General features: G+C 33.8%; 1 pseudogene; it reads right to left on the reverse strand.

Moving 5' to 3' along the window:
- Positions 1-12008: 12008 nt before the first annotated feature.
- LOC145265310 (U2 spliceosomal RNA) lies at positions 12009-12125 on the reverse strand (annotated as a pseudogene).
- Between the last annotated feature and the right edge of the window lie 375 nt (positions 12126-12500).

Consider the following 12500-nt stretch of genomic DNA (forward strand, 5'->3'; position numbering starts at 1 on the left):
CCTTTTATAAGGTTTGGCATAAAGGCCTACTACACAAGATTTCCAGCTACGGTATAACTGGAAATGTTTTCTCGATCATTAAATCATTTCTCTCAAATAGGCTCATAAGAGTAGTGGTTGATGGGTAGAAATCAGAGGCCCACTGTATTAATGCTGGAGTCCCTCAGGGGTCCATACTGGGTCCAACTCTCTTCCTGATCTACATCAATGATCTCCCTAAACACATACTAAAATCTTTCGGTGACATCTATACTGATGACACGACCATCTATGGCAACACATCAAAGGCCGTAAATGATGATGTTCTCTCTGATTCTCTCTCCTCTGATCTTGAGTGCATGGTACAGTGGGGAAAGAGGTGGCTGGTTACCTTTAATGCATCTAAGACCAAGCTCCTATCTCTACATCATAAACGCTCTGATCACCATCTGGCATCAATTGAAATGGATGGCTCTCGTTTAGGAGAGGTCCCATGTTTTGATAAGCTTCTGGGTTTGACCTTTACTCCTGATCTTAAATGGAACACATCAGGTCTGTGGCCAAGGTCACTGGGAAAATGGTGGGATCTTTCTACCGCTCCAGAAGATATCTCACTAATGATGTAATTCTCTATCTATATATCAAGTACGTCCAAAAGTACTGCTGCCACATTTGGGCGGGAGCTGCTAAAAACAGCCTATCCTGCCCTGACAGAGTACAACATAGACTTCGTGGCTTGGTGGGGGATGCCCTTTTCTCTACCCCGCAACCTCTTTCCCACAGAAGAGACGTAGCGAGCCTGTCGTTGTTCTATTGTTATTTCCATGGCAAGTGCTCGTCTGAGCTCCATTCTCTGGTCCCCCCTCGCCAATCTTTTTCAAAAAACACCCGACAAGCTGAAACCACCGTCAATAATTTTCCCCACTCCTTATCTGTGCCTAAATAAAAACGTAGATTCCATGAACAAAGCTTCTTTCTTAGAACTGCACGCCTGTGGAACTCTGTTCCGCTTGCCTGTTTCCCTCCCGACTTCAACCTGGATGTCCTCAAGTCCAACACAAACAAATTCCTGATGAACCGCCCCCCCCCAAGTAATGACACCTTACCAATTCTCCAATACTATTTCTACACTATCCCTTTGATTACTGTACACACAATAACCCTTATCCCCGAGTTGCCATTGGACCTTGATAAGTTGTGAACTCCATGTAACCCCCCCCAAAAAAAAAAACACTTAAAATAAATACCTTGGTGTTGGAGTGGTTTCCTAATGTTTTTGTAAACAATAAGGTGGTTTTCCATTTTTTAATATTTTATGTTCGTCTTGTCCTTGGGCACACATTTTAAACAGTTGTCGTATATAAGGGATATTTCTTAATAGTATTGTTAATCTTTTAGAATTAAGACGCTGGATAGATGAGGGTATTTTTTTTCTAAATCAACAATAAGGGAAATTTAAATAGAGTGTTTGTATTCAACATTTTTAAAACTAAATTACTGGGTAAGTAAGGTAAGTGCTTTCAAATAGATGCTTTTGTCGGTAATTTAAATTTTAAGGGAAATAATTTATATTATAATGAAAGAGAGACATTTGTTAATGGATTATTTACGGATCGAATCTAATGATTTCTAGTAAATGTTTAATTTGTTTATTTTGTTATTCTTAAAGAAAAATTGTGAAAGCATATGGTTATTGTCTATTTATATAATATAAGTTTTAGTTACTGATTCATTTTTTGGGCAACTTATTTTTAATGTTTATTTGTTACGTAAAGGTGGTTCAAAATAATCAATTTTGACCATCTGGATAATACTTTTTAGTTTTGATATACCTAAAGAAGGTCGGAGATTACATCGACCAAAACGTTGTGAAAATCACACTCAAGATGAGAACAGTAGTCCGATGAATCCGAATAATACGAGTACTTTTACGATATACGTTTAAAAAATGCTCGAATTTAACTGTAAGTCAAATGTTTCAAGTAAGTGTTTTTGTTTGAAAAGAACAAACAAAAAAAAAAAAAAAAAAAAAAAAAAAAACAACAACATTTAAACCGAAATAGTTCGTTTTGAAACAATGCCCATCATCACTTTTTTTCTTTCTTCGGTTACCATTTCCTCGTCGTTTTCTATAAGAAATAGGTAAGGAAACGGATTTTTTGAAACCGAAATTCTTAAGCCATAAAGACAGTTTCATCGCCACAAATAAGCAAGCATGCTGATCTGAGTTATACTGTTTGTGGATAACTATATTTATGTTCTTAAGATGCTACACTTCAATTTCTTGTTCTCTGTTAGTGGAGGAGAAATCCTTCATGACTGAGACAATTTTTATTTTTTGTTCCTTTTCTCCACATTAAAAAAACGACCCTGGTGTCTAACTCTGTCCTGTGGGGAGGCATTGTAAATAGGAACTATATATAAAGCCCCCCTCTTTGGGTTGAGCACTGTCGTAAATGTATCTCACTCGCGTCTTATTTGGCTATTAAGCGAGACTCGCTGTTTGTTTATAAACAAACTTGCAGCTCGAGCACTGTAAAAGCGATGGGCGAATGTTTATTTAATAGACAATGATGAGACGTTTACGAGCACCGATCCATAGTCCATTGGTTAGAACTGCCGACTATCAATGCGATGGTTGTAGGTTCAATCCACGGCTAAGGAAAGGTGCTAGCCTAGCCGCACTGATGTGTTGTGATACGATGAAACAGTACTGTATGTGGATGACTATATTTATATTTTGTTAAAGTTTCGTTCGTTCGTTAAGCATCGTGAATCAAACTATGCATAATGTTGCATCTTTGGTTTTTAAGTTCGATTTAACCAATGATTATGCAATAAATCTCACAAGTATTAAAAGCAAAACGTTGTAAAAAATAAACCAAACAATTCAATTCGTTGAGGGCTCGTTTATTTATTTACTTTTTGTTATCGATAAACATTACGTATGATCTGTATTAACAAGTATACAAACATCTCTCCCAGTCATCTACATTTACAAGTGATAAGATATTTTGTTTCTGAATGCTTTGAATGATTTCTGTGACAGCAGACACTCCAGGGTAAACGGCAACACACGGATTTGTAAATAATAAAGTGGTTTTGAAAATCCATCGGGGCCGAAAGAGACACGATTTTTAGACTTAGTTGTCTCCCCTGCTTAGCCTTGCTAATTTTCAACCTTAAACCTGAAAATGGCGGTGTTCTATTTCCTTGGAGAGATTTCAAGACATACAGTCTTCAGTTGAACATCTATAATATGAGTTCATGCTGTGTAAATTTTCAGAAAAGAAGCGGATACAAATAATGCTTGATGAGATAAATATGAACACATTTGTGGAAATCACATTATTATTGAGAGAACGAAAACTATAATTTATAATATTCTGTAAAACAAAAAGGCTTGTTAAATGTATTTAGCCCGATGATTACTCGCGGGAATAAGATATGAACACTCCTGTGTAGCTTATTTGCTATATATATATTTTCATACTACTACTACTACTACTACTACTACTACTACTACTACTACGTATTGAGCATTGTTGAAGTAAATGCAGGAGAAACACACACACACACACACACACACACACACACACACACACATATATATAGTACATTTGAAAATATATTTGGCACTATTGAAGTAAATACTGAACATTTACGCATAAAATTATATCTTCTTATATTGATTTATGTGATTAAGTAAATTAGTAATATATATATAGTCTTTGAAGTTTTTAACCTTTGAAACTATCCCCCTCCCCAAAAAAAAAATATATTTTTTATCATTCGTTAGAAAACTATTTAATCAGTAAGTCATTTAATCACCTGCAATCACTGCATCAACTCGCTTTCGAATTTACTATAGTACTAATAATTTATTTTTTAAGGGATCATCAGTTGTTTACCATATATCATTGTTGATATATATATATATATATATATATATATATATATATTCGTTAAGACATGTATCTAGGAGAAAGAAACTGATGTAAAAACCTGCGGTTTATTGTATACTCTGTCCCGTGGCACTTACTTGCATCGACGGAGGTTAGCAGTAATACCAAAAAGTGTGGATGGTTCTACACAAAGCCTTCACCACTATAAACAAATCCTCTGTGTGGATTTCCGAGCAACTTAATTGTTGTGGCTGAAGCTCATACGTCGAAAACGGCAGGAGAGTCCATCATATATATATATATATATATATAGATGTTAGTGATGGAACAATTCCAATATTTTTCCAGATTCCGATACAATTACCGATCCCATACGAAATTTATGATTCCGATATAATTAGCGATTCTGATTTCGATTCTTTATAAAGGTCTAAATATATAACTATAGAGTTGTTAATCTTTTTACAATTACCGTACAAACATGTTAAATGTGCAGATATTTTCTCAAATGTAAAAACGAACACGTAAGGGGATGATCTATAGATATAGTTTTACTGGTCGTTTAAAATCAATAAATATTTGATTTTTTAGCATTACTAACCACAATGCTAGTTTTTTTTTCAAAACAAAATTAAATAAAAAAAGACAATTAAAAGAATCTTTTTTGGCATCGGAAAAAAAGTCACAAATTTTTCCGATTCCGATACTCCTAAACTTCCAATTTTTCCAATTCCGATACTCCTAAACTTCCAATTTTTCCGATTCCCGAACCCGATTCCAATTAATCGTTCCAGCACTTTAAAATGGACATCTACTGAGGTTATTTGCGGGCACCGCTCCCGTAGGTCGATTAAAAACCATGATTTTAGTTGCCAATTTCAGTGCATGTTTGTTAAATACGCAGCTGTTGAGGCGACCAAAAGCGGGGTGGACTGCTCTGATCCTGTTTTCCACATCTTGCTTACATATCAGAGTAGATGTTATGATGCTCCCTACGTAAGGAAACTAGTCAACTAGTGATTGTCCATTTACGATTGTGTTGGTATTAGGGAGCAGGAGTCCAGTTTGGTGTACGCCTAGGGTTTTGGTATTTTCTGTATTGACCTGCATCCCAAAACGTTCGTAGGCTGCATTGTGTGCATCTGCTAGTGACTGAAGGTCCTGTGCAGTCTGACTTGGGGTGGTGTTGTCATCAGCATACTGCAGCTCTCGCACTAAGCATGTGGAGGTTTTAGTTCTAACCGGAGTCGTGCTAGGTTGAAAATTCCCCTATCCATGCGAAAACTGAGATTGATTGATAGCGTATCTGGTGGTATCTCATTTAGAATTGCTGCCATGTAAAGTGAGAAACACGTTGATTCCAGGACACAACGTTTTTTCGGTACACTATTGATGGGGAATTGCTCAGAGAGGGAGTTCTGGTGACATACTCTCCCCATAATTCTCTTATGCAGAGCGCGCACCAGTGTGATAAAGTCAGGTGGGCAACCAAATCTAGCAAGGACTGCCCACATAGCAGGTCGGGGTACTTTGCAAAGGTATTTTTTTTATAAATCCAGGAAAATGACCATAATGTGTTGCTGGTGTTTAGAGCTCTTTTCTTGTAATTGCCGTGTGGTCATGTCAATGCTTCCGCGCGAAGGTCGAAATCCGCACTGGGAATTTGGCAAAACATCTTCTGCGAGGACACGGAGGCGGTCGAGGAGAATACAGGCGAATATCTTACTTACGATGCCAAGGAGTGATATACCACGGTAATTATTACAGTTCTCCCGATCTTCTTTTTTGAATATTGCAATGATTGCTGCATCGCGGACACCACTAGGGAGGGTCTTCATCTTTCATATTTTCAGTATGAACATTTTTTTGCATGAGACCTTTCCTCAGTTCTGAAAACCATAACTTTAGTAAAGGTATTTTTTGTTCAAGCAAAATAATACACTTCCACTAAGATTGACGTAAAAACAATGTATTCATTATATTCTGGAAGCATTATTTGATAAATACTGAAAGTTTCATTAAAATTACTTGATTTTCTGATTTTTGGTGAATTTTTAAGTAAAGGGAGGGGTCAAAATGTTTAAACAGTTTGAACGTCGGCATTCATTTTGCACGTACCTAGAAAACACTAATGAGACTTCTGTTATACATAAGTCTGACCTAAAACAAAGACAAAGAGAAGAAATATATATCAACAGACATTATAACAGAACATCTAGATAAATGGACCGATAGATAGATAGATAGAAAGAGTAAGAGATAGATAGATAGATAGATAGATAGATAGAGTACAGAAAAGAGAAAGAGAAAAGAAGAGAAAGAGGGTGATCATATCTGAAATAAAAGAAAAAAAGAGACAATGTCGACATTAGCCGTCTTCCTGTTCATTCGTCCTTATATAATTAATACGAAAGAGTGAGAGGCATATACACCTGTTGTCGATCAAATGCTAATAACGGAACCGTTTCATATTTTTTTATCAGTATCGTAAAGCTTCGTAAAGAAAGGCCATAAAATGGTGTGTTTGTAAGGCCATTAAGTTGATGTTTTCACGCGTTAATTGTTCCCCACTCAGTAACCGGATCGCTTACATTGTAGATATTACTTATTTTACATTAGGGTTATAACCTGTACTCAAGAAAGGAAAAAAGATAAGACATACGCTTGTTTCTTTTATCATATTCTTATTTGCGTTGTCACTCATCATAATATTTCTTTCTTTCTCTAACCTCGTCTCTCTCTCTATCTTTAATATATATATATATATGTATGTATGTATGGCGATTAAGCTACACTGAATATTCCGCGTTTCATCCACTCCAGGCCTGAAGAATCCTAGACTGGATGAAACGCGGAATATTCAATGTAGCTTAATCGCCATATATATTTTATAACTAACTAGCTCTACCTACGTATTGAGCACTGTTGAAGTAAATACTTAACGTTTACACATAAATTTATACTTTCGTATATTAATTTATGTGAGTAAATGAAGTAGTTATATATACATATATTATATATATATATATATGACAATTAAAGCCTTCCTCTTTGGGTTGAGCACTTTGTAAATACATTTTCACTTGACGCATATTTAAGCTACTAAGCGAAGTCCACTATTAATTTGTTTGTAAACCGACTGATGGTTAGAGCACTGTTGCGACGGGCGGGTGTGGATTTAATACACACTCGAGGAGAAATATTTATGGCACTGACTCGTGGCCTGATGTTGAGAGCTGCCGACTGTCAATGCGACGGTTCGATCCACAGCTGGGGAAAGGTGTATGTCTAGCCGCACTGATGAGCTGTGCTATCACAAAACAGTACTGCATGTGGAGGACTTCATATATATATATATATATTGTCACGAATCAGTACTGTATGTGGATGACAATATATATATATATATATATATATATATATATATATATATATATATATATCCACACGCAGTACTGTTTCGTGGTACCACAACTCACCAGTGCGGCTAGACTAGCATCTCTCCCAAACCGAGGACCTAGAACTATCGCGTCGATAGCCGACAGTTCTACCCATAGACCCACGGGAACAGCGCCCATAAATGACTTCAAAAATGTCCATTTCAAGGAAACATCCGCCCACAACTTTTATAGTGCTCAAGCCACTTGTTTACAAAAAAGATTTCTGTAAATTAGACCCGTTTGATGGTATTTAAATCTGACGGCATCGATGCTGCTCTGAGCTTACTATAACATGAGTGTTTTTAAGTTCAACGCAAATAAGTTCTTAATTAATTGCTAACCGATTTACACCATTACCGTCGATTATCATGATATCGTCTGATCTGAGACTAATCAACCCTTATTTTTGAGGGACTCCCAAGCCTTAATAAGCGGTGGCCTTATGGTATCTCTCTCTCTCTCTCTCTCTCTCTCTCTCTCTCTCTCATATATATATATATATATATATATATATATATATATATATGTTGTTTTGTTTTGGTTTTAGCGATATGTTTTGAATGAATTCAATTATTTACGAAAGTGCATTTTTACCTAAATGCGAGTTGGGAATAATTTTTCCCTTTTAACCAATTTGGTACCCCCACATGGAGAGCGGTATATATATATATATTATTTTTAAAATGTAATTATCTACTGACACGTGTTTCGTCGTCTACGACTCATCAGAGTGGCTGTATCTAGCGAGATTCGAACTCGGGACCGAACGGTAATGAGCCTAAACCCTTACCCCTGGACCATCTCGCCAGCTGTCTGGATATATCGAAGGGTTTAGGCTCATTACCGTTGGGTCCCGATTTTGAATCTCGCTAGATATAGCCACTTTGATGAGTCGTAGACGACGAAACACGTGTCAGTGTATAATTACATTTTAAAAATAATATATATATATATATATATATATATATATATATATATATATATATATATATATATATATATATATGAAATTGAAGGTATTCAAGAGGGAAACCCATGGATTAAAAGTAAGTTATTAAGAGTACTCAATAAAAAAGAGCAAAGTATAATATTCTTTATTTATATAGACTAATCTTACAGAGTCGCTACACTGAACATGCTAATGTTTCGGATTAATATAATATTGACATATTAGCTCTATTGCGTTGCCCGACGAGAAATTTTGGATCTTGCCAACCAACTGTCCGAAATATTAGCATGTTCAGTGTAGCGACTATGTAATATTTGTCTATATAAATAATAATAATAATAATATATATATATATATATATATATATATGTGTGTGTGTGTGGAAATTCTGAATTAAATTATGTAGAATTGCAATAAAATTTATTTGACAAGAAATACAATTATTTTCTTCATGTATGGATTAATAGATCTAGGTAATTATAAATTTTGCTTATTAGCACATAAATGAACAATTAAATTAATAATAATAATAATAATAATAATAATAATAACTAGCTGGACCTGTGAAAATTCCACAGCAGCATTTTTCATATGTAATATATATATATATATATATATATATATATATATATATATATATATATATATATATATATATGTGTGTGTGGAAATTCTGAATTAAATTATGTAGAATTGCAATAAAATTTATTTGACAAGAAATACAATTATTTTCTTCATGTATGGATTAATAGATCTAGGTAATTATAAATTTTGCTTATTAGCACATAAATGAACAATTAAATTAATAATAATAATAATAATAATAATAATAATAACTAGCTGGACCTGTGAAAATTCCACAGCAGCATTTTTCATATGTAATATATTGTTGCTGGGCATGCTGTGAGCGTTCTGTTCAGCATAAATGAAGGCACAATCATATTCTACTTTTTTATTAAAACTGTATCGCCCCCTTACTAAATTGATATATTACTACTTTGATATATTTCCTGGGCTGATTATGTCATTACAAACACATTGGTCAATTAACTCAGATTTTATCATTTTTCATAATTATTGAATATGTTACTATGTTCGACAATAATTTTGAATAATTTCAACCCATGTTATCGTCCCTCCCTTTACTAAAATATCAAATTTGATATATTATATCGGCTGATTATTTCATAAAAAACACAACTATCAATTAACTCACATTTCATCATTTTTAATAATTCTTGGATATGGTACTAATTTTGACAATTTTTCATCATTTGAACTCACCATATCGCACACCTTACTAAAATAATAACTTTGATATATTGTCTAGGCTGATTATTTCATTACAAACACAGACATCAATCAACTCACATTTCATCATATTTCGTAATTTTTGGATATGTTACTAATTTCGACAATATTTTTTTATAATTTAAACCAACCTTGTCGCCCAACCTTACTAAAATAATAACTTTGATACATTTGCTGGGCTGATTATTTCATTACAAACACACTAATCAATTAACCTCCATTTCATAATTTTTCATAATTCTTGGGTATGTTACTAATTTCGACAATCATTTTTCATAATGTATACCCACATTATCGCCCTCTCTTATATAAAATAATAACTTTGTAATAAAATATTTCAAACACACTAATGCATGAAATCACATTTAATCATTTTTCATAATTCTTGGATATGCTACTTATTTCGACAATCATTTTTCATAATTTTAACCCCCATTCTCACCCTTCCCTCTTTACTAAAAAATAACTTTGATATATTGTCTAGGATGATTATTTCCTTACAAATACACCAATCAATTAACTAATATTTCATCATTCTTTTGTAATTCTTGGATATGTTACTAATTTCGACAATAATTTTTCATAACTTAAGCCCTCCTTATCTCCTTCCCTTTACTTATATAATAAATTTGATATATTGTCTAGGTTGATTATTTTATTATAAACACACCAATCAATTAAATCACATTTCGTCATTTTTCGTAATTCTTGGATATGTTACTAATTTTGACAATAATTTTTTATAATTTAAACCATCCTCGTCGACCTCTCTTACTAAAAAATTACTTTGATATATTGTCTGGGATGATTATTTCATAAAAAACACAACTATCAATTAACTCAAACTTCATCATTTTTTTTTAATTCTTGGATATGTTACTCATTCCGACAATTATTTTTATTTTTAACCCACATTATCAACCCCCCCACTACTAAAATAATAACTTTGATATATTATCTGGGATGATTATGTCATTTCAAATACACCAATCAATTAACTTACATTTTGTCATTTTTCATAATTCTTGGATATGTTACTAATTTCGACAATAATTTTCATAACTTTAACCCACTATGTCGCCCCCCCCTTACTTAAATAATAACTTGATATATTTCATTACAAACAAATCAATCAATTCTGGGTATTCTCATAGTATATATGTCTCACCTATCTTATCCAATCCCGGGTGATGCTGCATATTCTGCTAATATATATCGTTCACATATCTCATTCGATGCCGGGTGACGCTGGGTATTTTGCTACTATATGCCTTCCACCTATCTCATTCAATACTGAGCGACGCTTTCTGATAGTATATATTTGCCCATCTCATTCAATCCCGGGACTGACTTCATATCCGCCACCCCAATGTTGAAAATATACATTAAATAAAGTAATGTCTAAATAGTAAACTGTTTCAACAATTTCCGGGACCTACTTTATATCCCAAACCCACTGCTAAAAATATACATGAAATAATGTAATGTCTAAATAGTAAACTATTTCAGCCATTTCTGGAACTGACTTATAATCCCCAACCCACTGTTGAAAATATACATGAAATAAAGTAATGTATAAATCGTAAACATTTTCAGCCATTTCCGGGACCGACTTCTTATCTCCCATCCTACTGTTAAAAATATACGTTAAATAAAGTAATGTCGAAAACGTAAATGGTTGCAGCCATTTCCGGAACCGACTTCATATTTCCCACCCCAATGTTAAAAATATACATTGAATAAAGTAATGTGTAATGCGTAAACGGTTTCACCCATTTTCGGGACTGATTTAATATCCCCACCCCACTGTTAAAAATATACATGAAATAAAGTAATGTTTAAATCGTAAACAGTTTGAGTAATTACCGGGACTGACTTCATATCCCGTAACCCACTACTTAAAATATACTTGATATAAAGTAATGTTTAAATCATAAACTGTTTCAGCAGCTTTTCGAAAGTAATACATAAAAACATTAATACGGTGAGGGATTAGGCAACCATTGCTTCAACATGACTTTCTGAGTCTAGTATCAGTTTCAGCATTCCAGTGGCTTAAATTCCCCCTTTTTTGGTTAATGGAGGAGAAATTCTTCATTACTGATACAATTCTTATTTTTGTTATTGACCAGAGTGCCCCTTTTGGGGAGCTGGTTTCCCCCTGAATTTTTAACCGACCTCATGTTCAATTTCGCCGTTGTGGGGAGGCAAGTAAACAAACAAAAAAATAATCAAAACGGACATTTTCCAGGGCATTTTATAATTAATCAGAAGTGACATTTCCAGTGCATTTTGTAATTAAATCAGGAACTTTTCCCAGTTACTTTTTTTAATATTAAAACTTTGTTACATTAAATATAGTACCTATTCACAATGCCTTCTCACAGGACAGATTTAGACACCAGGGTCGTTTTTTAACGTTGAAAAAACTTGTCTTAGTCGTAAAGGATTTCTCTTTCACTGAGAGAGAAGAAATTGAAATGTAGCACCTGAAGAACAGATGCTACACTTTGATCTTAGCCAAAAGGCAAAGAAAGACAAATCATTTTTATTAGCTTTGCCTCAACAGCGACACCATTTTTTTTTTTTTTTTTTTTAATTTTTTGGAATATTCCACTTTCCTTTTTTAGGGATGCACAGCATGATAACGGACGGAGCGATAAGCGTAATAATATAATGATGATGATGATAATAATAATCATAATAATAATAAGAAGAAGAAGAAGAAGAGGAAGAAGAAGAAGAAGAAGAAGAAGTAAAGGATACTCGATAGTTAAATAAATGAGGATGTAGGAAAAGTTGGGATATTCCAAAGCAATGAATACTGGTATATTCCAGAGTAAATTGTAGTTTTTGTAAATGCATATTCCAGGCTGAAAGGTTAACTCTCTGGAGATCAAAGTCATGCGTATGAGG

The sequence above is a fragment of the Euprymna scolopes genome, chromosome 3 (genome assembly GCF_053919585.1).
Source record: "Euprymna scolopes isolate OS-2025 chromosome 3, ASM5391958v1, whole genome shotgun sequence".
Taxonomy (NCBI): domain Eukaryota; kingdom Metazoa; phylum Mollusca; class Cephalopoda; order Sepiida; family Sepiolidae; genus Euprymna; species Euprymna scolopes.